General features: G+C 36.1%; 1 protein-coding gene and 1 pseudogene across 2 annotated transcripts in view; both read right to left on the reverse strand.

Annotated features, from left to right (window-relative positions):
- The window catches only part of KLHL8 (kelch like family member 8), a 53,162-nt gene extending 37,975 nt beyond the window's left edge, over positions 1-15,187 (reverse strand). For both annotated transcript variants that reach the window (XM_039845651.1, XM_039845648.1), the window contains exon 1: positions 15,040-15,187. The gene's annotated coding sequence lies outside the window, so the exon portion shown is untranslated. The remainder of the gene's footprint in view (positions 1-15,039) is intronic.
- Positions 15,188-23,273: 8,086 nt separating this feature from the next.
- LOC120588344 (ribosome production factor 1-like) lies at positions 23,274-24,317 on the reverse strand (annotated as a pseudogene).
- Between the last annotated feature and the right edge of the window lie 308 nt (positions 24,318-24,625).

The raw sequence follows: 24,625 nt of genomic DNA on the forward strand, positions 1-24,625 counted from the left end.
AATTCACAGAACTGAGAGGAGAAATAGATAAATCCACAATTATAACTGAGACTTGAATATTACTCTTTCAATAATAGAATTAGTTGACCAAGGATTATCAATATCAAAGAACTGAACATCAAATATGTATAACTGACATTTATAGAACAATCCTCCCAACAGAATGTATTTTCTTTTCAAGTGCCCATGGAACATTCACTACGATAAACCATATCCTAGGTCAATAAAGAACCCTTCACAAATATTTTTAAAAATTACAGTGTACAGAATGTTCTTTGATCACAATGGAATTAAACAATAAGTAACAAAGATAACCAAAAAAATCTCCAAATGCTTGTAAATTAAACAGCACGCTTCTAAATAATCTATGAAGCAAAGAGGAAGTCTAAAGAAAAATTAGAAAACATTGAGCTGAACAAAAATGAAAATATGACATATCAAAACTTGTGGGATACAGCTAAAGCAGTGCTTTGGGGAAACTGTAGAGCACTGAATGCTTATACTAGAAAAAAGGTCTTAAATCAATAATTTAATCTTTCACCTTAAGAAACTAGAAAAAAAGAGCAAAATGTACTCAAAGCAAGCGTAAGGAATAAAGAGAACAAACCAATAATATTGAAAACAGAAAACACAAAATCAAAACAAAAAAACTTTTTTGAAAAGATCAATAAAACTGATAAACATCTAGCAAGACTGACAAAGAAAAAAGGGAAAAAGACACAAGCCTCCAATATCTGGAATATCAGGGATTATTACATGAACCCTACAAGCATTAAAAGGTTAATAAGCTAACTATTATGGAAAACTACGTATATAATTGTGACAACTTAGTGTAAGTTCTAATTCTACACAACATGAAAAATAAAAGGCAGAGACTGAAAAGAAATGAAGCTGTCTCTATTAGCAAAATGATTGTCTGTAAAACACTCCCAAGAAATATCCAGAACTAATAAGTTAAGCAATGTCACAAAATACAAGATGAACACCCAAAAATCAATCATATTTCTATATATTAGCAATGCACTGAAATTATGAAAATCAATACTACCAACGACTCAAAAGAAAATTTAAAATTTATTCTAAAATCAAAGCTGATTTTAAAAATGACAATATGATAATGGTAAATGAAAAGACACACACATTTCAACAGAACAGAACAGAGTTCAAAAACAGACCCACACAAATATGATCAATTGATTTTTGACAAAGTACAAAAGCAATTCAATGGAGAAAAGATAGTCTTTTATCAAAAGATGTTCAAATAACTGGATATCCATATACAAAATGATGAACCTTGACCTAAGTCTCATACCGTATATAAAAATTAACTGAAAGTGGATCAGAGACTGCATATATATACATATATATGTACATTTATAACACATACATATATATTTAGAAGAAAACATAGGAGAAAATCTTCATGACTGAGATTAGTCCACTAGTTTTAAGAAAAAACTTCTCAGATACATTAAAAGAAAAAATTGGTAAAATGGACTTCATCAAAATGTAAAACTTTTGCTATGAGAAAGACACTGTAAAAGAAAAAAAAAGATAAGCTACAGACTAGGAGAAAATGTCTGCAAATAAAACACCTGAAAAAAGACTTGTATGTCCAATAAAGAACTTTCAAAACTCAATAGTAAGAAAACTACCCAATTAAAATATGGGCAAAAGACTTAAGACATTTCCACAATGAGAATGTACAGATGGCAAACAGCACGCAAAAAATGTTCAACATTATCACCATTAGGGAAATAAAAATTAAAACTACAATAAAATAGCACTACACACCGATTAGAATGGCTAAAATAAAAAAATTCTAACACTACCAAATGCTGATGAGGCTGTGAAACACCTGGAACTTTCATACACTGCTGGTGGGGATGTAAAATGGTACATCCATTATACAAAAACCTTTCAGTTCTTATGCATACAATTTACCCTATGACTCACATTCTTAAAACTCCTAGACATTTACCCTAGAGAAATGAAAACTTATGTTTACACAAAAACCTGCACATGACAATTTATAGCAGCTCTCTTCGCACCTGCCCCAAACTGGAAACAATCCAAATACTCATCAACGAGTGAATGAATGAACAAACTGTGGTATACCCACACAATGGAATAGTACTCAGCAACAAAAAGGAACAAACTTAATACATGAAACGACTTGGATGCATCTCAAGAGCATTATGCTGAGTGAAAGAAACTGGTCTGAAAATGTTACACACTTCATGAATCCATTTATATGATATTCCCAAAAAGACAAATTCATGGTGATGGAAAGCAGATCAGTGGTTGCCAGCGGTTGGGGGCCTGGAGAAGGTGCTATTATAAAGACCTGATACAAAGGATAGAAACCTTCTGTATCCTGATTTTGGTGATTAGACAAATCTATACATATGTCAAAATTCAGAGAACTGTATACCAAAAATGTCAAATTTTACTGTAAGATAAAAAATAAAATAGGTAAAAGATACATTTCAACATATTCATGACAAAATTTAAAGAACACAAAAGGCAATATAATCACAAGCTTCCTCTATTCCCTAAGGGGATAAATCAGCTATAGAATAAGGTATAAAGGTAGACGTCATCATCAATATCAATATCATCACCACCATCACCATCATCCCGAATACTATCATCATGATACAAAACACTACTACCTGCCAGATATGGTTTAAGTACTCTATGTACATTAAGTCATTTAATCTTCACTCTAACTGAATAAGGCAGCTACTTTTATTTTACTCTTTTTACAGATGAGGAACCTGAGGCACAATGAGATGGAGTGGAGCCCAAGTAAGTGGTAGAGGCAGCATTCAAACCTAGGCTCTAGGGCTCCAAGGGGTCTGCACTGTTAACCACTGCAGTACTGTTCATAGCATTCTGCAAGTGAACTAGAATTACAAAAAAAAACCCATAAAAAATTAAGGTCCCTATCTTTTCCCCTGTAAAACCAGCTATTCTAATTCTCCTACTTCTGCAAGTGGCTACGCTGTTTTTTTATTGTTGTTGTCCTATTTCAAATCCTGAGTCATATCTGACTATTCTCTCAACCTGCATAACTTATCAGTTTCAATTCCCCTGATTTCTACTTAGGAAAATCTCTATCTCATTAATCCCTTTTCTTCTACTCTCATTGAACTTTATTCTTTCACTGTACTCTAATTTAGACCCACAGTATCCTGCCTGGATTACTATAGCCTCCATTAACCAATCATCATGCCCTTCCCTCCCATCTCTGAACATCTATCAAAGGCAATGCTGCCAGACTTATCTAGCTCTATGTGTCACTTCTAAACTGCTTACTGGTATGTAGTTAGCTTATTCTGGTATTCAAGACCATCCTTCCAGTTTTTTCCTCCACTAATTTTTTAAATTTTTATTATGGTGACACTGGTTAATGAAATCCAATAAGTTTCAAGTGTATAATTCAACAGTAAGTCATATATATATTATACATATATATTACATTGTATGTTCAACGCCCATAGTTAGATTTCTGTCACCATGTATTTGTCTCCTTTTTACCCCTCCACTAATTCTTGACATAAAGTAGGGGAAAGGGAGAAAAAAGACTACTTACTAAACCTCTATGTGTCATGTATTTGCCAGAAATCTTACATATACCCTCTCATTTAAGCATCATGACTACATTATAGATGGCCTAAACATCCCTGGCTTACCCAGTCACACAAGTAGACAATAGTGGAAGCCAGGGTTTCAATTCAGTTCTGATTAAAGCCCATTCTTTTCGTACTATATCATAGACTTTACTATTCAATTTTCATCAAATGTATGTGCAAGTACACATGTTACCCCTTGTGGGGGAAAGATGTGAAGGCCCAGCTTAAATGCTTCTTCTTTAATGAAATCTTCTCTAAATTCTCCCAGTGAGATGTGATCTCCCTTCTGTGAATCCATGTAGTACTTTATACTTCTCTGACTCACTCATTTTCTTAACTTTATTTGTGTTACAGACTCATCTGCTTAATACAGTGTGAACTTTTTTGAGAAGACTGTCTTAACAACATCTATTTATATTGTCCACATGAGCCTGGGTCATGAGTAATAGAATCAACATGCTTTTTGTGGGTTGGGTGTTTACCGCCCCGCCACCCCTGCCTCAATATTAAAAAAAAAAAAAAAAAAAATGGGTCAATTCTTCATTATTGGTTAGGTCTAATGAGTCTTCTTTCATCTGGAACTTTCATCACATTATATGTTGTACCCTAAGTGTATGAATATTATGACAGCAGACATCATTAATATCTTATATTTAAACTTCACTATGTTTAAATATATACAATTCAAAACTCACATATTTTTTCAAACCACTCTAGCATCTGTCTAGTAAAAGGTTTTATCTATTATTGTCACAAAATCATTCCCTTTGTCTGAAGACTCTTCTATGAAAAGGGCACTAATGAGTATTCATTTTTATAAAATTATTTTTACATTTGACATCAGATTTGAGCAAGACACTACAGCTTAAAACTTTCTATACCAAATTCCCTTAAAATAGTCTATTTAAAGAATGTAATATCCTCAACTTTAAAAAGAAATTATTATATATAATAGAACGGGAAGACAGGATCAGGAAAAGAATATTCACCCAAAGACATTTCACTATAAGAAATTTAGCAGACTTTGAGACTTATAAAGACTATGTATTAACATCAACTGAAAGTATAACTCAGCCTCAACTCTAAGCCCCAAGTTTTTTTAAATGTTTCTAAGAATATAACACTTAAGCAGGAAACACGTGATACTACCTCCTTCCCAAATATATTAAGAGATTAAAAACACCAGAAAAGAGACATGGTCCATGGAAGTCTCCTTCTATCACACCCTGGTACATTATGACATTGAGACCTTTTTTTTGCTCTTTTAAGTGTCAAAGTCATATCAATTAACAAAACAAAGTTTTGAAGAAAAAAATACTTCAAACACAAGCAGGTTTTACCAACTCACTGCAAAGAGTATATAAGAAATGTATTTTTTGGTTGTTAATAAGATTACATAGGTTTCAAGTGTATAATTCTATAATACATCATCTGTATATTGCATTGTTTACCACCTAAAATCAAGTTTCTGTGACACCATATATTTGATCCCTTTTACCCTCTTCTACGTCCCTCCATTCCCCTTTTCCTCTGGTAACCACTATACTGTTGTTTGTATCTATGAAAAACTAATGTCTTTTTACATGTAAACACAACTTACTATGAGTTACAGGAAACAGGACTTACAGTAAAAGCATAAAGATATTATCATGTTAAATCAATCTACTTTATTCCTTTTTCAAACTTCTTTGCACTTATATCACTTTTTAGCATGTACTATCACTATGTAATACTATTAAGCAGAACACTGTATTAACTAATATTATATTGTATAACTCTCATAACTAAGGTCTTTGTAGGAAAAGAGTGACTTTTATACTTCATATTAATCAGAAGAGTACTAAGTAGAAAGAGAATTCCAAATGGCACTTTTACTGAAAGCACCTCTAAAAAACTTCAATGCTGCTATATAGTTACTGCTGCAGTACTTACAACAGGCAGCAATTAAATCACGTCTTTAAAAGAACTTTAGTTTGTATTCTTTACAATTCAGTTAAATGAAGATTTAAGATAATACAAATGTTATATATTATATAGCAGTAGAGCTATATCTGACAGTTGCTGGAGGATGTATATTTACTAAAATTAACTTGTGTATATTTGTGAAATAATGAGATGGCAAGCCCTACCTCATGTATACAGTAAAAGCTGACTACATGCAATTCTCCCCATATTTCATGCTATTTCATACCTCTCTGACTCTGCTTAGGATGTGCTCTCATTTTAAAATGCCCTTTACCACCACTCCTTCTTATCAGCTGACTCTTACTCATCTTTTAAGACAGCTCAGGTTCATTTGCTCAAAAAGACCATCCCTGAAAATCTTCCTTATTCCTAGCCTGGACTGGGTGTACTTCCTCTGTGCTTCCATAACAATCTGATCACATCTTTGTTCACTGCACTAATCATAAAGTGGATTATATTATACTCGATATTTAGTCAAATTTATAATACTTGTTATAATTGCCTATTGACTCTTGGTCTTTCCTGTAACTCTATATAAGCCCCAAAATATAAGCACATTCTAATCACTCCTAGTGCTCCCATGTTGAGCACAACACACAGTAAACAGAGGTACTAAGATTATTTTTGGAAAGATTGTTATTTCCATTTTTGAATAATTTTATTTCAAAGGTAAATATTTCTTGTTATTTTTACTTTGAAGTAAAAAAAATAAACTATATTCATTATTCCTTTTCTATTTATAAAAGCAAAGAGTAGGGATTTTAAATTTTGAATCAAGTAGTCCAAAAGAAAATACATTGTGCTAATTAAAGGAGAATCTATTCTGATTGGATTATAGTTCCAATAGTTCCTACTCAATCAAGTTATACATGACTTCCCACAATTTACTACTGTGACTTTAACAAAAAATGTTTTCCTTAGCATTAACATGCAGTAGATACAATTATTACCAAAGTCTGCTTGTTAAATTCCAATGTAATCTCCAGAGTCTGTAAACAACACTTTCACTGCACTGAATGCTTTCTAAGATATTTCTATTTGGGGGTCTATTTTATTAAGAAGGTATTCTATTGATGCTTCACTACCATAATCATTTCTTTGTTTGAACTTTCCGCTTAATTTATTATAGTCATAATAGGCTGAAAGCATAGTATAAAGTAGTAAAAAAAAAAAAAAAAAGACTTGAATATTACCTAAATATGTGAACTACATGTGTGAACTCTCTCTTAAAAGAGACCTCTATTACTTATTATTTTTAACTGAGAATGTCAGAGAAATCATAGGGTTGTAATTAAGATAACAAATGACAATTATGTGAATAAAGATATAAAGACTACCAGAAAAATATGTTTATCAATAATTTGTTTCCAAGTGTGAAAAGATATTTCCCCCTAGATATCTGAAATGAAATAAAAAAAATACAAAGCTGAATAATAATTATTACTCACTTGAAAGAGAGCTATGCTAGCCAGGCACAGTCCCTCTGAGTAGAGCAAACTGCTAATCTTACACAGGGTTTGGAAGGAAATATGTAGTTCAGAGGGGTTGGTGGGCTTTCAGAGGCTTAGAAGCAGTTACCTGAATGGCTGTCACGGACTGGTTTGGCTTGTAAAATTCTACCGACGAAGGCAAGCTGTTGTTTTTTTGCTACATTGTAATTTTGCCATTACAACTGACTTAAAACCAATTCTAAAGAAGTGTCATTTATTAACCAGATTTAAACTAGTTCTGGTGATTAATTCTTATCACAGCTAAATAAGAATCAATCTTCTAGTTTGGTAACTTCTTTTTATTTTTACAAGGTAAGCACAGAAACCAACATATGCATATGTACATACATATTAAAGATACACAGTAGTCATAGTTTTACAACCACATTTCAAGAAACTTTAATAAAAAATAGAAAATATTAAATATTATCAGTGTTAAAGGGAAACATCATTTCTTTTATATTCATTTAATCAATCATCACATGGCATATTGCAGGTTCTGGAAATTCAAAGATGAATATGAAAAGGAACAATCATGTGCTTTTATAGCAGTATTATTCAAAGTGGGTGTGGTCCATAAATTTTTTTTACAGGTCTGCAATGAGATAAATACAAAAAAGGAGTGTTTAGAAACTCTTATAGCAAAGATATATTTGACAGAGTAATTTTATATCTGTTGAAGCTAATAAAATTGAGGTTGGTATTTTTTTGTGTCTCTTTTTCCATTTCATTTTTCTAGTTAATCATTTTTGTTGTCTTAACAATGTATTGGTTTACCACAAGGAATTTGAGATGCGCTACTTTACAAGACTCAAGAAAGGCGGATATCCACAATATATCGGCCTGTTATGTTCTGCTACTAAGATACATGCGAAAGGAATGTGTATCACACACCAAGCAAATAAACACCTACATCAAAATTTTAAGAATGGTGTTGGCAGCTTGAAAGAAAATTCCTCTGCAGATAATACAGCTGCATCATCGATCTTCTACATGGACTAGATTACACCATATGGAAAAACAAATGACTCTGAGATAAAAATTGCTTGAAATTTAGAAATACCTTAACCAATCTATTGCTTGTATTTTTTAAGAAAAAAAAAATGTATGCACAAGAGTTTCTATTTTTTTAAAGTTATCAAAAATAATTCCTCCCCAAAAAAGAGGAATAAAACATGACATAATTGCTACCATTAAGGAGCTTGAATCATCTAGATGGGACAAAAACAGATAATATGGTAAAGGCAATAGTAGAGAGATATACTAGATATTATGGGAGAACCATAATATTATTAAACTAGTCTGGGTGATTAAGAAAGCTCCCCATTGAATGTGATAGCTCACATGTACTCAAAGTCCCCATTCCACTCTATCCAACTACTATAATCAAGTTCCAAACATTCTACTTCCTCAATTTCTCTCACAGTGTTTGGCCTTGCTTTTTTTGCCACAACACTTTAGTCACAGGCCTCATCATCTCACAGCTATTACCACCACCTCCTAACAGCCTCTTCTCTCGTCAATACATCCTTCTTACTGCTGCCAGTTATTCCCAAATTCAAATCGGATCATGTCACCTCAATGCTTAAAAACTTCTATGGATAATGTAATGGTAAGTGGAAAAAATTGAATACAAACTATATGATCTCTATTTTACAAATATGTATATGTAATAAGTTTCCAACTGCAATTGCTGTTTTGTAATCAATTAATGAAATGATTCCAAAAGCCTCTTCTTATTACAGATAAATTTGTGGAGGAAAATAAAGAAACACAAGTTTAAAAGTAGGTCACAGAACTTTAAGGTACAAGCCATACAAAGTATATTCCTTAAGTCCTTCAAATTGTAAGAAGAAAAGAGAAATGAATAAATGTTTATTATAGTTAGCATGTCTATTTTGACTAGGTCATATATTCTTATACAGTCATATGCCACATAATGTTTCAATGACAGACTGCATATATGACCATGGTATATCATATAGCCCTGATGTGTAGTAGGCTATACCTTCTAGGTTTATGTAAGTACATTCTATCATGTTCACACTATGAAAAAATCGCCTAAAAATGTATTTTTCAGAATGTATCCCCTAAGTGGCATATGACTGTAACCATAAACATTTTATAATACTTTAAAGTCTCTTATATAATGATCATATGGCACACTTGTTGATTTTATAGAACTTAAGAGGTAGCATAGTATAGCAGAAATAACAGTTGAGTTGGGTATCAGGAGAATTGGATTTTAACTAGCTATATTAGTGGGAAATTATCTAATCTCTCCGAGTCTCAGTTTCTTCTCTTATAAAAAACAGAGTTGGTTGATGTCAACCTTTTTCTATAAAGGACCAGAGAGAAAATACTTTAAGCTTTGGGGCCCATCCAGACTCTATCATTACAGCTGACCCTTGAACAACACGGGTTTGAACTGTGCCCACTAAATCGAGGACTTTTTTTTCCAGTTGACCAGGATCAAACCCCAGAGTTCAAGGATCAACTCCACAACTCCATGTTGGAAATCTGTGTATTTATCTGCATGTGCAAGGACCCACTGTAGTTAAATACAGACTTTTAACTGCCTGAGATCAGTGCCTCTGCCTCCCTAACTTTGTGAACTGTACTCAACTATGATATTGTAGTAGAAAAGTAGCCACAGACATATAGAAAGGAATGAGTATGGCTGTGTTCCAATAAAACTTTATAAAACCATCAGCAAGATGGATTTGGCCTGTAAGACCTTAGTTTTAGGAAATCGCCGTTTACTTCTAAGTTTAAACTATGAGTACTTTTTCTTCCTATTTAAAATTACTTATGTTGTTGCCTTGCTTTTTAGAGACATTTGTTAGCCTTATCTTAACACAAGACACACAAACTAGAGATTAACAGCAGACTTTAGAAACAGACAGTTTGGGGATTCCCTATTAGCTGTGGAACCTAGGGAAAGTCACTAAAAAATTGAGCCTCGGCTTTCTTGTAAGGTTGTTGTAAAGGTTAAATGAGTTAACATATGTAAAGTACTTAGCCCTCCATATATCTAGTAAACAGTAAGCATTCAATAAATGGACATTATTACTTTTATAAATTATGTAATCCTAAATGCTTGATCAAGAATACAATCTACCAATTAACATTTTTTCCAGCAAAGAAACAAAACACGCTTTATAATAATCTACATTCTGATGCATTTTTCACTACAGCAAAAGATGAGGACTGGCTATATTACCTTAAGTATTCCTATTATTTTTATTTTTTTAATGACAACAGTCAGCATTAGTTGAGTACTAGCTACTTACTAGCTATACGACCTTGGTTAAGTCACATAACTTTTCATTAACTTCAGTTTCTTCAACTGTAAAAATGAAAAGAACAGTACCAACTTCATAGGGTTGTTATAAGAATTAAATAAGTTAATAAATTGTCACATAAGCTATATAAGTAATTGCCATTGAGTTAGATACTTCACATTTATTAATTTCAATCCTCAGGACAACCCAAAGAGGAATTATTCCTATATTTACAGTTGTGGATAATGAGGTTCAGAGAAGTTAAGAAATCTACCCAAAGTCACACAGCTATTAAGTGGCAATGCCCAGGACTCGACATAGGCCTGCCTGACTACAAAGCCAAAACTCAGCACTAGGCCAAAGCTGTCACTATATATCTGTATGGGAAGTATAACTATATCTTTCTTTGTACAGTAGATATTAATATGCTTTATGAGAACTAAAATATAGGTATTAATAATGTTCTGCCCATACAAAAATATTTTTGAATTTTTAAAAGCTCAGGAGTAAGAGAATAGACAAAAAAAATCACTGATCTTAAGGTGATAATATTCCCATAGGTAAACTTTTCTGCTAAAATGATTCTTCTTTGTTTTTCATATCCAATTAAGTTAACTTAAACTTTCATTATTAAACAAGCAATCCTCTGCATTAAGATAACTAAAGATGCAGCACAGTGACTTACCCTTTATACATAAAGTACTAAGCAAATGCTGGTACTGAGATCTATATAGAGCTCTCAGGCTATTTTTATAAAAAAGTAATCTTAGACAAATACAGGTCTGTTACTTTATTCTATAAATCCCTCAGTATTGAGAACCTTGAACTTTGAAAAGCATTCAGATTTCAAATTTAAAAAACTGACCAATATCAAATAGAAAAAGAAAAAAGATTTCAAGGAAAAAGAAAGATATTAATTACTCTGCTAGACAGATTCATTCATAAATCTGTATCATATCACTTGATCCACCTCATACTCTTCAGACCTTGTCACTGCTACTGGTAACTGATCCAGAAACAGAAATTGGCTTCACAGTGTAAAGAAACCTATCACTAAGAAGGAAAATAGGACTGGTTTGATACAGCTTACTTCCAAACTCTCATTATAAGAATGAACTCTAACCTAATTCAGAAATTCCCCAAATGCAAATAAGATTAACTTAAAATGTTATAAATTCAAATTACAATTGAATCTACATAAGCTGATTGTAAATTCCATATTCTTTCTAAATCAGAAATACTGAAAATCAAAATGATCATTAATTAAAATTTAATATAACTTTCTACCCTGTGCTAAGAAGAAATATTATACAACAAATACACTATATAAATATCATCATCTAGTTTGGAAGATAAAATACTAAATTTTCTTTAGCATTTGGTGTTATGCTGAGAAAAGAAAAAATGTCCAAATTTTAGATTAAACAAACCAAATTATCTTTTAGCATTTCAAAACAATATTCTAATACACTGAATTGCATTAGGGTACCATTCTTTACCATGCATTTTATTGCCGATCAAGGCTAGGGATGGGAGGAGTGGATAGTATCTGCCTAATAATAACAGATCAATCAGAAGTATCATCTCCAGGTGTAAGAAGCAGCACTCTGATTCATATGAACATATTATAATTATGAGTCTCTATTCTGGAAGAAAACGGGTACAGTGCTTCAAAAATTACCTGTTCACTTTCCTTTTTCAAAAAACTAATTTTGAAAATAATCTTCAAAATATTTAGTAAAAAAAACCTACCTAGATAACTGAAGCTAACGATTCTTAGATCATTTGGGGGGAGGACCATCATGAAGCCCTTTTGGACATGTTGAAAGCTGTGAGTCTTCTCCCCAGAAAAGTACTGTACAGATATAGACAGAGTTCACACTCTTGGAAGGCTGTTTATGGGCACACCCATAGATCAAGTTAAGAACCAGAGATGTGAAGAATTTTCCCTAAGGTCCCTTTGACCCTCTTCCATAGTTTTACCTCTGACTCACAATAACTAAAATATTGATAGTATTTACGTAAATAGTATTCACCAGAAAATAAACTATAGTGGTAGCATTTTTAAAAAACAGCATGTGACTAGTGATATCAATAAATAATTTAGTGCATGACACTTTATAAAATTATTTCTCACATTATATTTTTATCCTCCATTTACAGCTAAGGAGATATAGGTCCAGAAAATAACTTGCCATGGTCACACAGCCAACAAGTGGAGAGCTGGGATTCTAATCCAGAACTGTCTAGTTCCAGACTGAGTTCAGCACATTATTATGTCCCGATGCTCCCAAAAAAGCCTCTGAGAAAACAGAATTAAAAAAAACAAAATAGAGCCTCATGGGTCACTCTTATTGTAGCTATATCTTGACATCAGTAAAGAAAAATTAAAATTAATATAACTAAAATGTTTGATTTCCTCTTGCTTCATTGGTTAACATAAAACATGTTTTTCAGAAAAGTGAAAAATAATCAAGCTAATGAGTTTTAGGACTGAAAAATATGACATTTTGTTGTCCTCTGAAGCATTCTTTTCCCTCGTCTCTTTAGTTCTTAATATACAAATGACAGTTGAAAATTCAAAAAGGAAACAAAAGTTTAAACATCCAAATTAAAACAGAAAAACTATTTGAAATTAATTTTTAGGACATTCAAAATATTACTTTTTTAAAAATGACAATACCCATTTCTATTCTCTACAACCCAAAGTTCTTGATATTTAAAAAAAAAAGGGTCATTTGTCTGAACTCAGAATGTACACCAAGAGTGAATCCTAATGTAAACTCTAGACTTTGCATGACGATAATGTATCGGTGTAGGTTCATCAATTGTAACAAATTTATCATTCCAGTGTGGGATTTTTGATAGTTGGGGAGACGTGCCTACGGGGGGCAGGGGTATATGAGAAATCTCTGTACCTTCCACTCAACTTTGCTATGAACCTAAAACTGCTCTAAATATAAACTCTATTTCGAGAAGGGGGTGGTGGTGTCAAAATTTATTTTATCTACCTCACTTTCTTCTTAAATGGGAAATATTGTTTTTAAAAAATTATCTTCACTGGCTATGAATTAAGTGTTCTGCCTGGATGCAGAACGTGCAATTATTACAGAATATACTGTCATCTTTTAAAAAACAATACTAGTAATCTTATCAAATGCTAAAAGAATTAGCAGCTTTAAATGTTAATATGAAGCTAAATGTAATAGCTGAGGTACAGTACCCTGAGATTTATTTTTATATTTGTTAATACTGCTTGGCATCTTAAAGGCAATCTATGTAATGACTAAAAGTTTGAAGTGGGTCATGCATGAGTTGACTGAAATAAAAGGGGTGCTAGTAGGAGGGAAGAGGAAAAGCGGCAGCCAATGAAAAAAGCCACCGCCAGGCAGAGGTCATTTGCTCATCCAAGTCTACCCTCTCTGACAGGATCAAGACGCGAGAGAAATGGAGGAAGAGGATTTCCTAATAGAGCGAGAATGAAGAACACCAAGAGCCGAACAAGTACCAACTTAAATGGGAGAAAAGCAACACACACAAAATGAAAAAGTGCGACCAGCAGGTAAAATACTTGTGTCAACTCATGTTCTTCCAAGAACCTTTCCCTAAAGAATTCCCCCAAAGAGGTAACATTAGCATAGGAAAGGGCCATGGAATTGCTATTAAAATAAATTAAAAGGAATACTAAGAAAAGTTCAATTTGCTACGAAAATTCGTCTGATTAAACACTACCAGTGGGAAAATATATAAAAAGCTTTTCAAACCCAGGCGCCTAAAGTGAGCAAATCCAGTAAAGGCCAAGTCTAGGGCTAGAAAACTCCAACTACGTAGACGAATTGCCCTCTCTAAAGAAATCCGCAAGCTAATCCAGCCCAGAACCTCGAGGGAGGAGAGAGCTGGGATCGCTGCAGTAAAACAACTCCTCTGAGCGGCTGCGTCTGCTGAAGAGCGGCGGTTTCTGGTGTCACACTAGGAGGCACTCTTTCATGCAGTCTCCACCACCGCGAGAGGTACACCTGGCGCGGAAAGAAGCTCCCAGTACCAGTGAGGATGACTGGCGGCGGGCCCCGCTGATGGGCAAGTCCCAGATGGGCGACTAACACCCCACACCCCCGCGGTACCCGCAAGCCCCGGACAGGCAACAAGCCCCCTGAGCGAGCAGGTCCCGGCCGCGCGGCTAATTCCCCAAGCCGACTGCAAGTCCCCTCGCAGCAGGCCCCAGCGTCAGCCTATCCGCCCCGCCCCCACGGCCTCGGTTCCCGGGGGCGTCCAGCCGCCCTCCCGGAACCCCAAACCCGCGCCGGCCGCACCGCTCATTCCCTGGAGCCCGCGAAGCACCTGCCTGCCCTTCTTCTCTGAAAGACCGACAGGAGCTTGCCGAGGGGCCGCCAGCGAGGCTGACAGAGCCAGAGGCTGGGGTTCCCCTCGGAGAACGCGACCCCGTTCCAAAGGGGGCGACAGAAACCGTGCAGCGCTTTAATGGGCCCCAACCCTCTCGGCTGTAGAGTTTGGGTTACAGCTCGCAGGGCTGGAGTTTCCCTGCGCCTGAGGCGCTCGCCGGGACGGCTTTACGGTTTGCAGCTGGGGTGAGGGAGGGCTCGGCGAGAGCGGACCACAGCGCACAAAGAAGCCGGGAGTGAAGCGGGACAAGCGTCCGGTTACCTCGGTCCTCGGCTCGTCCCGCAGCTCTTTCTGGCCTCGCCAAGGCTGCAGTCGCTCTACCAGGTTCCCACAGCCTGGAGCTGCCAGGTACCAGCCCGGCGTGAGCACTGGACGCACGCGCGCCCCCCTGCGCGGCCCCGCGGAGCCCGGGCCGGAGCGCGGCGCCTCAGGGGCGGGGCGGAGCGTGCGAGCCGGGCCTGCGCACAGCACTCTGGGAATTGTGGTCTGCGGCCGCCTCTTCCGAGTGTTCGCCGCCTGCGCTCACCCGTGAGCCCTAGAGCCTCAGGGAGCCTGAGCAGTGTTATCCTGCGGAGGTAAGGTAGGCGGGTGCCTAGCGGAAGTCCTCAAAACGAGTAATGAGATAGTACATTGCATAAATACATCTGGAGTTTCCAGTTTCTTCACGTCCTTGGCAGCACAAAATTTTATTTTCACGTCCACGAAGTTCCCTCATGGTGATGTTTTTAGGGTTTATGTCTTTTAAAATAGGGAAAAAGGTCTACTTTTATTCCTATATCACCTTTTCCACGTGCTCTGCAAAAGTTATACAAAACAGCCTGTGGTTATAAATATATGCCAACAGGTTATAAACCTAAGGAAGCAGTTTATTGACCTAAGCTCTCGCTGCTAAAAATCATTGCAAGTAAAAATAATGTTGAAATAAACCAACTTTTCAATAAAGTCAATGGAATGTGGAAGGCTAGCGATTGAGAGCAAAAAATATTTTTAAAGAAGGATATTTCCCTAATGTGTCTTTTGTTATAGCAACCTCATGCTTCCGCAACCCACCCTAGAAATCGATATCAGAATAAATTTAACCCTAAATACATTTATGAATATTAGCACATGTTTGTATTGATTTAGTAGAAAAGAGCTTTTTTTACATTAGCATCTTATATAAAAACCCCAAAATGACTATTTGAATTTGAAATTTCATTTCTATAAATGGGAAAAAAAGTATCACTTTTCACTTAGCTAAAAATAGAAGTAGATAATTCTTAATATTTCAAAATATTTCTCTTCAGAGCATTATATTTTGCAAGTTTAATGCAAATGCCCTTAGAAAAACAGATAATGAGAAATAAAAAGGTATGTATCGAGTGAGGAGTGTATAAGGTACACCAATGTAGAGCTTTTTGTTGGGAGAGGGGAGTCAGGCAAAAGTTCTGAAAATTAAAGAAATCCTCAAAGCAAATGACAAGTGAGTGGGGGGCAGTTCTTCTCCTAAATAAATGACATACCTACATTCTTTCAAATAATTTTTATTATTTTAAATATACGTCTTGTAAAACAAGATATACCTTGACGGTGTTCAGGACATGTTACCCCAAAGCCTGACACCTTGGCATATTAAATATTTTAAGCTGAAGGAATTTAAGAAGATGACAGAAGTAAGAATGTCACTCTGCACCCTGCTTTCCCACAAGTCGAGATGGAATCTAGGGCTGAGAAGACTGTATAAACAAACCTTGTTAAACTAACCTTTATTTTCCTAGATATTTCTTCAGCCTTTACTAACCCTAGCCCAAATCCCTTTGTCTTCTCAATTCTTAACAAAATTGTGTCTTTGTCTGCAAGGTATAAAAGCTTCCTGTTCTAGTCACTTCTTAGGGTCTTCCTTCTCTTGTGAAGGCTCTAATATACTTGTAGAAATTCAATAAAATTTGTATTGCTTTATCCTGTTCATCTGTTTTTGTTGGTTTAATTTTCAGACCCAGCCAGAGACCCTAGGAGGGTCAAAGAACACTTTTTCCTTCCTTATAACCTCAACTAAAAGAAAAGAACACACGTTTCCTAAAGATACAAAGATGCAAAGAGTATCTTCTTAGCTTTTATTCATTGTTGTCTAGCTCCATTTGAGAATAATCAGGACTGACCCTTGAGTAAATTTCTTTCATTAGAAACTCCTTCCCTTCCCTAAAGTCCCATAAATTAAAACTAGCAAGTTTCTGATATCTGTTGACTCGTTGTACTTTTGTCCAAATAAATTGCAATGTTTTAACCTCAATTGACATTTGCATTTTAAGTCTTTACCTCTAATCCTGGAATAAAAAGCTTTATAATCTCCAAAATAATTTCAGATGTGGCTTGCAGAGGGATTTGGAAAGAGTAATGAAGAGGACAATTTCATCTTCATTTGCGGTGGAAGCAAAGCTTATAGCTAGAAAGCAGTTCCCTGGACAGCTGCCTGTCTATGAAAACTTCCTTAAAGAGTCTGAACACCACTAGCAAGATCATCCCTCTCTGTCCAGGTCAGAGTCACTGGTTTGCAATAACCTTTCCTCCCACTCTTTGACTCCTGTCTTATTATCCTCCTCCACAGCCACCCCTCTACTGTGACAACAATCACTTCCTTAACAACAATCACTTCCTGCCTCCTGCCTTAACAACAATCACTTCCTGCCTCCTGCCTGACCACGCACCAGATGGCTGCATTTTCTGGCCTTGGCCTAGTGGCCCAGCTTGTGCTATTTTAGTTTATGACAGTTCTTTCATCTATTACCCTTGCTATCGATCAGACAAATGCACCTTTAAACCTTTGCTGACCCTTTTTCACTCTCTGAAATATTTGAATTTCCCTTTGTAATTGCTGTGCCTTCTCCCTCTTTGCCTGGCTAACTCCTACTCATCATTCAATATCAATGTAGCTACTATTTTCATCAGGAAGTCTTTCCTGGTTACAGTACCCCTCTATTCAGGGTTAGTGACTCCTATATATACTCACATCACAACCTATTGTCGCCCCTAAGGTAGCACTTATCAATGAGCATTTTAATTAGTTATCTACTCTTTCGTTTGTCTTAAGGTTTTTTAAATAGAAACTAGGAGGATAATATTTGATATATAATAGCTGTTTAATTAGGTACTTGAGCAATAAATGAATGCATATCAACTTTGTGCAATAAGGAAGGACTTAGCAAAACTCTTCTGTAAAGGGCCAGATAGTAAATATTCTAGGCTTGCAGACCATAAGGTCTCTGTTGCAAATATTCAGCTTTGCTTCTTAAAGAATGATTGCTAGTTCACAGTGGTGGCTCCAGAATATCTATATAAGACAGAAATTGAGTTAAAACTTCTGAGTGGAGTTAAAACTCTTGAGTGGAAGGAGTGGGGCCAGTGGGTGCAGGTTTGGGCTAGAGGACGCTACTTGAAGATATGTTTCCATAGCAGGTACATTGTTCCTGTTTAGAGTGATTATTTATTTTGGGTAGTTTGGGAGTGGGTCAGTGGATGGAGCTAAAAGAGCAGGCATCTTGATATGGCCACTGTTAGTTCAGTTTGTGCACTAAATTATTTCTTTTGAAAATTACTTGTGTTGGCGAGTCTTTTGATTTTATAATTTAATCCAGGTTGGGTTCCCTGCCCCCCGCCCCGCCATTTTTAACATTTGACTTTGCTGTTCCATCCTGCCCAAGTCAAATCACTTTCCACTTCCCATGAACCTGCCTAGGCAGGTCGAGCTTTCAGGCTCCATATGTGGGAAGCTGTGGAATTCTCTCTAGAGCAATATGTGAATGACCAGATGAGAGTAATTTGTCTCCATCCCTACCACATTCCAGTAGTGTTATGACTTTAGTTATCAGAAGAACACATTTAAACAAATTGCTTTTTCCAATATCTATGAAATATGTGCAATGCACTTCTGAGCAAAAATGTATATGTATGGTAAAAATTAACACAGTGAAATAAATGTAATTGTGTTTTAATTCCAATATGTATTGCAAATGTATAATGTCCATGAAAAGTGCTTCTTTCATTAAGATGTAGATTTATATTAGCTTTCTGGTGTCATCTTCACATTATCATAATGCAATCTATCTCTGAAAAGTTTATTTTTTTGAGTTTTTTAAAATTTAAATAAATGTAGCATGACAGATACTGCGAGCTGCTTAAATAGTCTTTTCTTTCTTCTTCATTAATAAAAGAACCCATTTTTTTTTGGAGATTGACTATGTACCCAGATGACAGATTATTTCTTATTCTCCCTGACAAACTTAAGTTCTATCCGTGAGATATAGGTACAAGTATTGCACAGGACTTTGCGGATGGCTGACTGCAAGAAATTAATTCAGCTGGGAGACAGCTCTCTTATCTTTCTTCTTTCCTCCTGGAAGTAATGACTTAAATTTTAGCAGCCATCTTGGACTATCAGAAAAGAAAAGGTATCTAAGCTACTGTTCCAACTTGATCAGTAACCAAGGGAACACAATAAATTCCTAACCAAAGCTTTCCATGGAGTTAGCCACATATATTTTCCAACAGTTCCAGCTAAAAAGATAAAGGATTATAGAAAGCAGTGCCTGTTATTTATACATCCTGATAAGTGTAAAAATAATTGCTTCCAGACCCCTTCCCACAACTCCCGACTCCAGCTGTTTGATGACCATACCTTATCTGTATATTCTCTCCAACTGATATAAAACTGTTAATCCTTAATGTATGTAACTAAAACTACTGATGCATGGCTGTATTTTCTTAGTCCTCTTACATATATAAACATCTCCTCACTTTCCTAAAGTTAGAGCACTGTTTCAAGGCTTCTTAGAACTTTGCTCTCAGGCAATGTCCTCAGATGGGCTCAAGTAAAATTTCTTAAATCTACAAAGATTCAAATCTTCTTTTCATTGACAACTACAAGGTTATTTGAAGGTAGAAGTCATGTACAGGATGGTGGAAGAATGACAGGAGGAGCCTGAGTTCCTGATGACCACTGAATCACCCAAACAGTCTTACTACAGGACTTGAGAGTCTGGATTTTCCAGTTGCATAAAGAATAATATCTGTATCTGATAAACAAAATGTGTCTGCTTCCAAATTTTGGAACAGGCACAGTGGCCTGCCCAGGCTTGCAGGCTTTCTTTCTCTATTAACTAGCAATTTAGGACTGTTCTTTCACTGGGTCAATGAAAAAAGAATTTAAGACAGTCAAGAGCCATGAGGAAATCATCAGATGAAAACCACTGATTGAAGGAGAGAAATCAGTGTGGAGAGACTATTCCATGACATGACTGCTGTCCTACCCACAAGCTGGACCTGCTTACTGAAAACCCCCTCAGAGACTGTCTGATCATAATTGGTGTTCATTCTGACATAAACCAGCACCCCTCCCCTGCCTTCTGCTACATGCTGGTTCCTGGAACAGGCCGTAGTCCTAACCTAGGTCTGTGTGTACTAATGACCAGGGTGGAGAATCAGATAAGGTACATGATTTTCTTCACTAGGCCTTGACCTGTTTGCACAGAAACTTTAAGACCACGCCTTGAGGTTATCATGTTGCAACCTTTTGTAGATGATGTAATTCTTTTAAATGGTTGATGTCTGTCATGTCACCACAATCTAGAACTCATATACCCATAATTCTTGCACAAATGGTGCTGAAAGAAACTCAGATTTTCAGAGAGATTTGTGATTCTCTGAAAGTTTATAAGCCAACACTGAAAAAGAGAAATTGTTATAATGGCATTTCTCTTTCAAGGAATCAGAACCAGAAGAAAAACTTTCAGCTAATTTCCTTAGAGGCGAAACTGGACTACAGAATAGAATAGCCTGTTCTTGTTCAGCCTATTAGGGAAGTTTCAGTTGCTACTTTTATCAGTAGCTGAGACTCAAATCATAAAAACCCGGAGTGTAACTGAATAAGTGCCTACCTGCAGGAGGTACCACACAAAGACTTTTATGTCACAACTATTGAGTAGAAAACAGATGAGGCCAAAGAAAGCTCAGAATAGAAGATATGGAATCACCTTTGCTGCATGCTCATTGTCAAACAGCCATTTACATGTCAGTTAAGAATTTTTAAACTTCATTCTGAATATTGTCCTCAAATCTGGAGTATCGTTTTTTTTTTTTAGAAAAAAAATTAAAAAGAAATGTCCATCTTCCCTACCTCTACTTCTCAATATGAACCATTTCTTCAAACTCTGCCAAACGTTCCACTCTTTTCTCTAATGGAGCCTATTCCCACTCTCAGTCAGGCTGCTGGCAGAAAACTCATAGTATATTTAAAGAGCAATTTGAGAAGAATTTAACAAAGTTTCTAGGAAACGCTACAAGGAACAATGCAATACTCCTGAGCTACTAAGAGAGCAGTTACCAGGACCTGGAGAGGAGAGAAAGCTGTGTGTAGTGGCCTGCTGACTATATTAAAACCTTGATAAAGGAAAGGAACTAATTTGCGGCGACCCTGCAAGAAGGGAACTGGGATAGAAATATCCCAGACTCCCTCTCCTCTTTGACCTCGTGACACCCTGCTAAAGGCAGCTGCTAGAAGTCAGAGTTCAAGGAAGTCCATTAATCTTGTCCATAAAGGTCAGCTTTTCTGGCACACACTAGGATAGAGAAGGATAAAGAGGGAGGGATCTAGAGAGATAAGTGGAAGATATTCAGCACACCTGTTACGGGCACTTTTACTCCTGTTGGGCTTATCACTTAGAATGCCCTCATTTCAACTGTCATATAATCCTCTGGTTTGGTCTCGGATTCAGGGTTTGACCTACTTTTAAACACAGAAATGCTTCTCTCCTCAGCTTTTTTATCTGTATCACTCACATTAACCCTTAATTATACACATCCTTTACTGTCACTTATATATTTCATATGTAAATAAGTTTTTCTTACATTGTAAGCTCTGTGGACCAGAATTTATGACTTGCACTTCTTTTTCCATTTCCACAACACCTAACAGTGTTCAGCACTGACCAGTTGAAGCAAATTGTAATCTTCTTCATTCCTTCTCTCATTTTATCCTCACCCCCTTCCTGACCCAGAAGAGGCTATACCTTCACATATTATTTGGGTACTTGAGGGAAAAAAATCATTTAAAATAGGTATGAGAAATTACAAGAGATCTAGATATTAGGATATTTAAACAGATGTGTCAGTAAGGGCATCCCTGAAGCTAGGCAGTGGAGCATGCTGGTTGAACCTCTGCTTCTACATGCGGACACCTGCAACTCTTTACCTGAGGGTTTTTTTCTATGCGCCTGACCAGCCCAAAGGCAAGGGAGGCTAGAAATGCTGGGAAGTTTGTCATCTCCCCTCTCCCCACAAGCAGCTCTCAAATATTGACTGAAGGGAGTTGGTGACTAAAAATCACAGTGACCTCACCTACCTGGTTAGGGGCAACTCTTCTGCACAGTTTTGTAGACTTCCTCAGGGCATTGAGCCCAGTTGCCCACAGGGGGCATCTGTATGCTAATGCACCCTTAATTAGCTTCCTTCCCTTTCTCTCTCTGCTGCCAGTGCTGCTTGGAATTGCCTCTCAAATGGAAGACTGACTTCAATTCTCAGGTTTACTTCTAGGGTCAAATGATATGATACCATCAGTGATATTTAACCCACTGGTGGCGGGAATATACAAAGATCTGCTTTGCTTGATATAACGTCTCTGATATTTTCCCCTTTCTTTGCTTTCACAATAACTAAATATATTTCTGATCCATCTAAGAAAAATTATAAAGACAATTTTAAAAACTAAAGATAAATGTTAATGTTGTTTTATCTTATAAAAGCAACATATGCTTACGGTTGAAATGTGAGAAAATAAAAATAACATTACTGTTTTAAAACAGCAACTGTTAATATCCTGCTTTGTATTATTTTGAACCATTTTCTTTACATGAGTTAATGAGTTAAAAAATTGCTTTTGCTTCCCCCCCCACTCAAAACATATGCTGAATAACTTGCCAAGTTAAAAAATATTTACATTAACAACATTTAAAAATGATTGCAGAATGTTTCACTATATGGACTTAGTACTATTGTTTCTTTAATCAAGAATTCATTTTTAGTTATTTTAAGTTTTTCAGTTTTCAACACAAAATCACTAGGTTGTATAACTTGTAGCTAAGTCATCAAGATATTTTGCAAAAAGTGGAATAACTACATCAAGGGCACATAAATTCAAAAGATTTCTATTATCTTACCTAAGTGGCCCCTAGGAAGGTTTATACTTCTACCAGCAACATATGATTTTCTTTCTCTTTGCCCATGCTTTATTCTATTTCTTTGATTAATAAGGATGAACTTTTTAATATTTCCATTATTCATTCTTTTCCTTTTTTTCTTACTAAAATGACTTTTATTTGTATTTTCTACAAAAATAAAGTGACAAATTCATGGCACATGGTAATTTGGTCAGACATGAAAGAAGTTTATGAACTCAGTAAATGCTATTTTGTAAAGGGTCTTCTGTCACAATTTCGAGACAGGCCATTCAGCAAAATCCAATACTATTACTTCAATACTTTATAAATAGAATTTTTTTCTACTTCTCGGGGCATATGGACCCACTCATGTTCTCCATATTTAGAATCGAAGGTTCCTTTCTGAAGAGATCTTAATTTTAAGGTAAAATGTGGTCCAAGTTCCTAAATTCCCACTTTCTTTTCACTCTTGAGTATGTATCTGTGAAATCTGAAGAAGGTATAATCTCGTTGATTGTGAAATGTGGCAACCTGCCTTCTAATGAATTGAGGATTATTGGGAAAGATAGGTGCAAACATCTGTCCAATAGAATGACCCAACCGTGTTGTAAAATTATTCAGAATTATTTCAGGTATGTGTTCTGTGGAGTCTTTGCCTCTTAATTTCCTACACAGACAAACATTACTCATTTTAAAATAAGTAGTCGGGCCACTTGGTAAGTGACTCAAAATTAATCCATTTGGTGTTTTATGATCTTCATTAATAACAATCAGATCTGTGAAGTCTCTGGCAATACACTGTGAAATAATCTTTTTCAGAGCTAGTCCTCTTCTGTAATAAATATGTGAGTTTGGTATAACTGTAGATAGCTGTTTACAGAGTCGTACTGTTCTCCCATGAGGTCTATCTGATGTTATGATGAGAATATTGGGAGAAGTCTGTTGAAGTAAGAAGCAAATACATCGTAGCTTCATCATAAGCAACCTTTTCATCATTAGGGTCTACTGTGGCTTCATCATGCACTTGCTGGTTGTCAGTGGTCTTGGGTATAGGCTTTGGTGGAGCCTTGGAACCAGGAGCCTCGCTCTCAAGTTTTTTCTTAGCTGCCAACTTTTCCTTTCTCTGCTGCTGTTTCCACCGCGTAAACATTAAGTGTGGCCCAAGTGTCTGCCACTGCTTGTTCTTAATCTCCAAAATGCTGAAGCCTGGAGGAAAGACAGTGCTTTAGGGGGCTAGACCCCGCTTTCCGTCGCCCCATCCTCAGCAACTACAGCCTTTTGAAGTTCTTCGGTAGCAGTTTTGTGTTTCAGGCCTTTATTTCGTGCTGCTGTTCTTCTTCTCACATTCTCCATAGTGTCTTCCTTTTTAAAAATGAACTGTATTGTTTCTGTACATAATGGCAGTTGTAGGAAGACAATTCTGCTGTAATATTAGCTGAAGGTCATGCTGCTATTGCTTTGTTATTCAGCTGGTTACTCCTCCAAGAACAGGCCTAAGAGAGGCCTCTGACTGCTCCTTACTTCAAATAGCCAATTCACACTTAAGTTTAACCTTGACCCCTGTACCAATGACTCACACATCGGTCTTTCCAGTAAGCTACTGGAACTCTCCATTGGCTCTCCTGTCAATATTGAATTTTGGCATGTTGGGTCCTGACTTC

This window comes from Pteropus medius, unplaced genomic scaffold (genome assembly GCF_902729225.1).
Source record: "Pteropus medius unplaced genomic scaffold, Ma_sr-lr_union100, whole genome shotgun sequence".
Lineage (NCBI taxonomy): Eukaryota > Metazoa > Chordata > Mammalia > Chiroptera > Pteropodidae > Pteropus > Pteropus medius.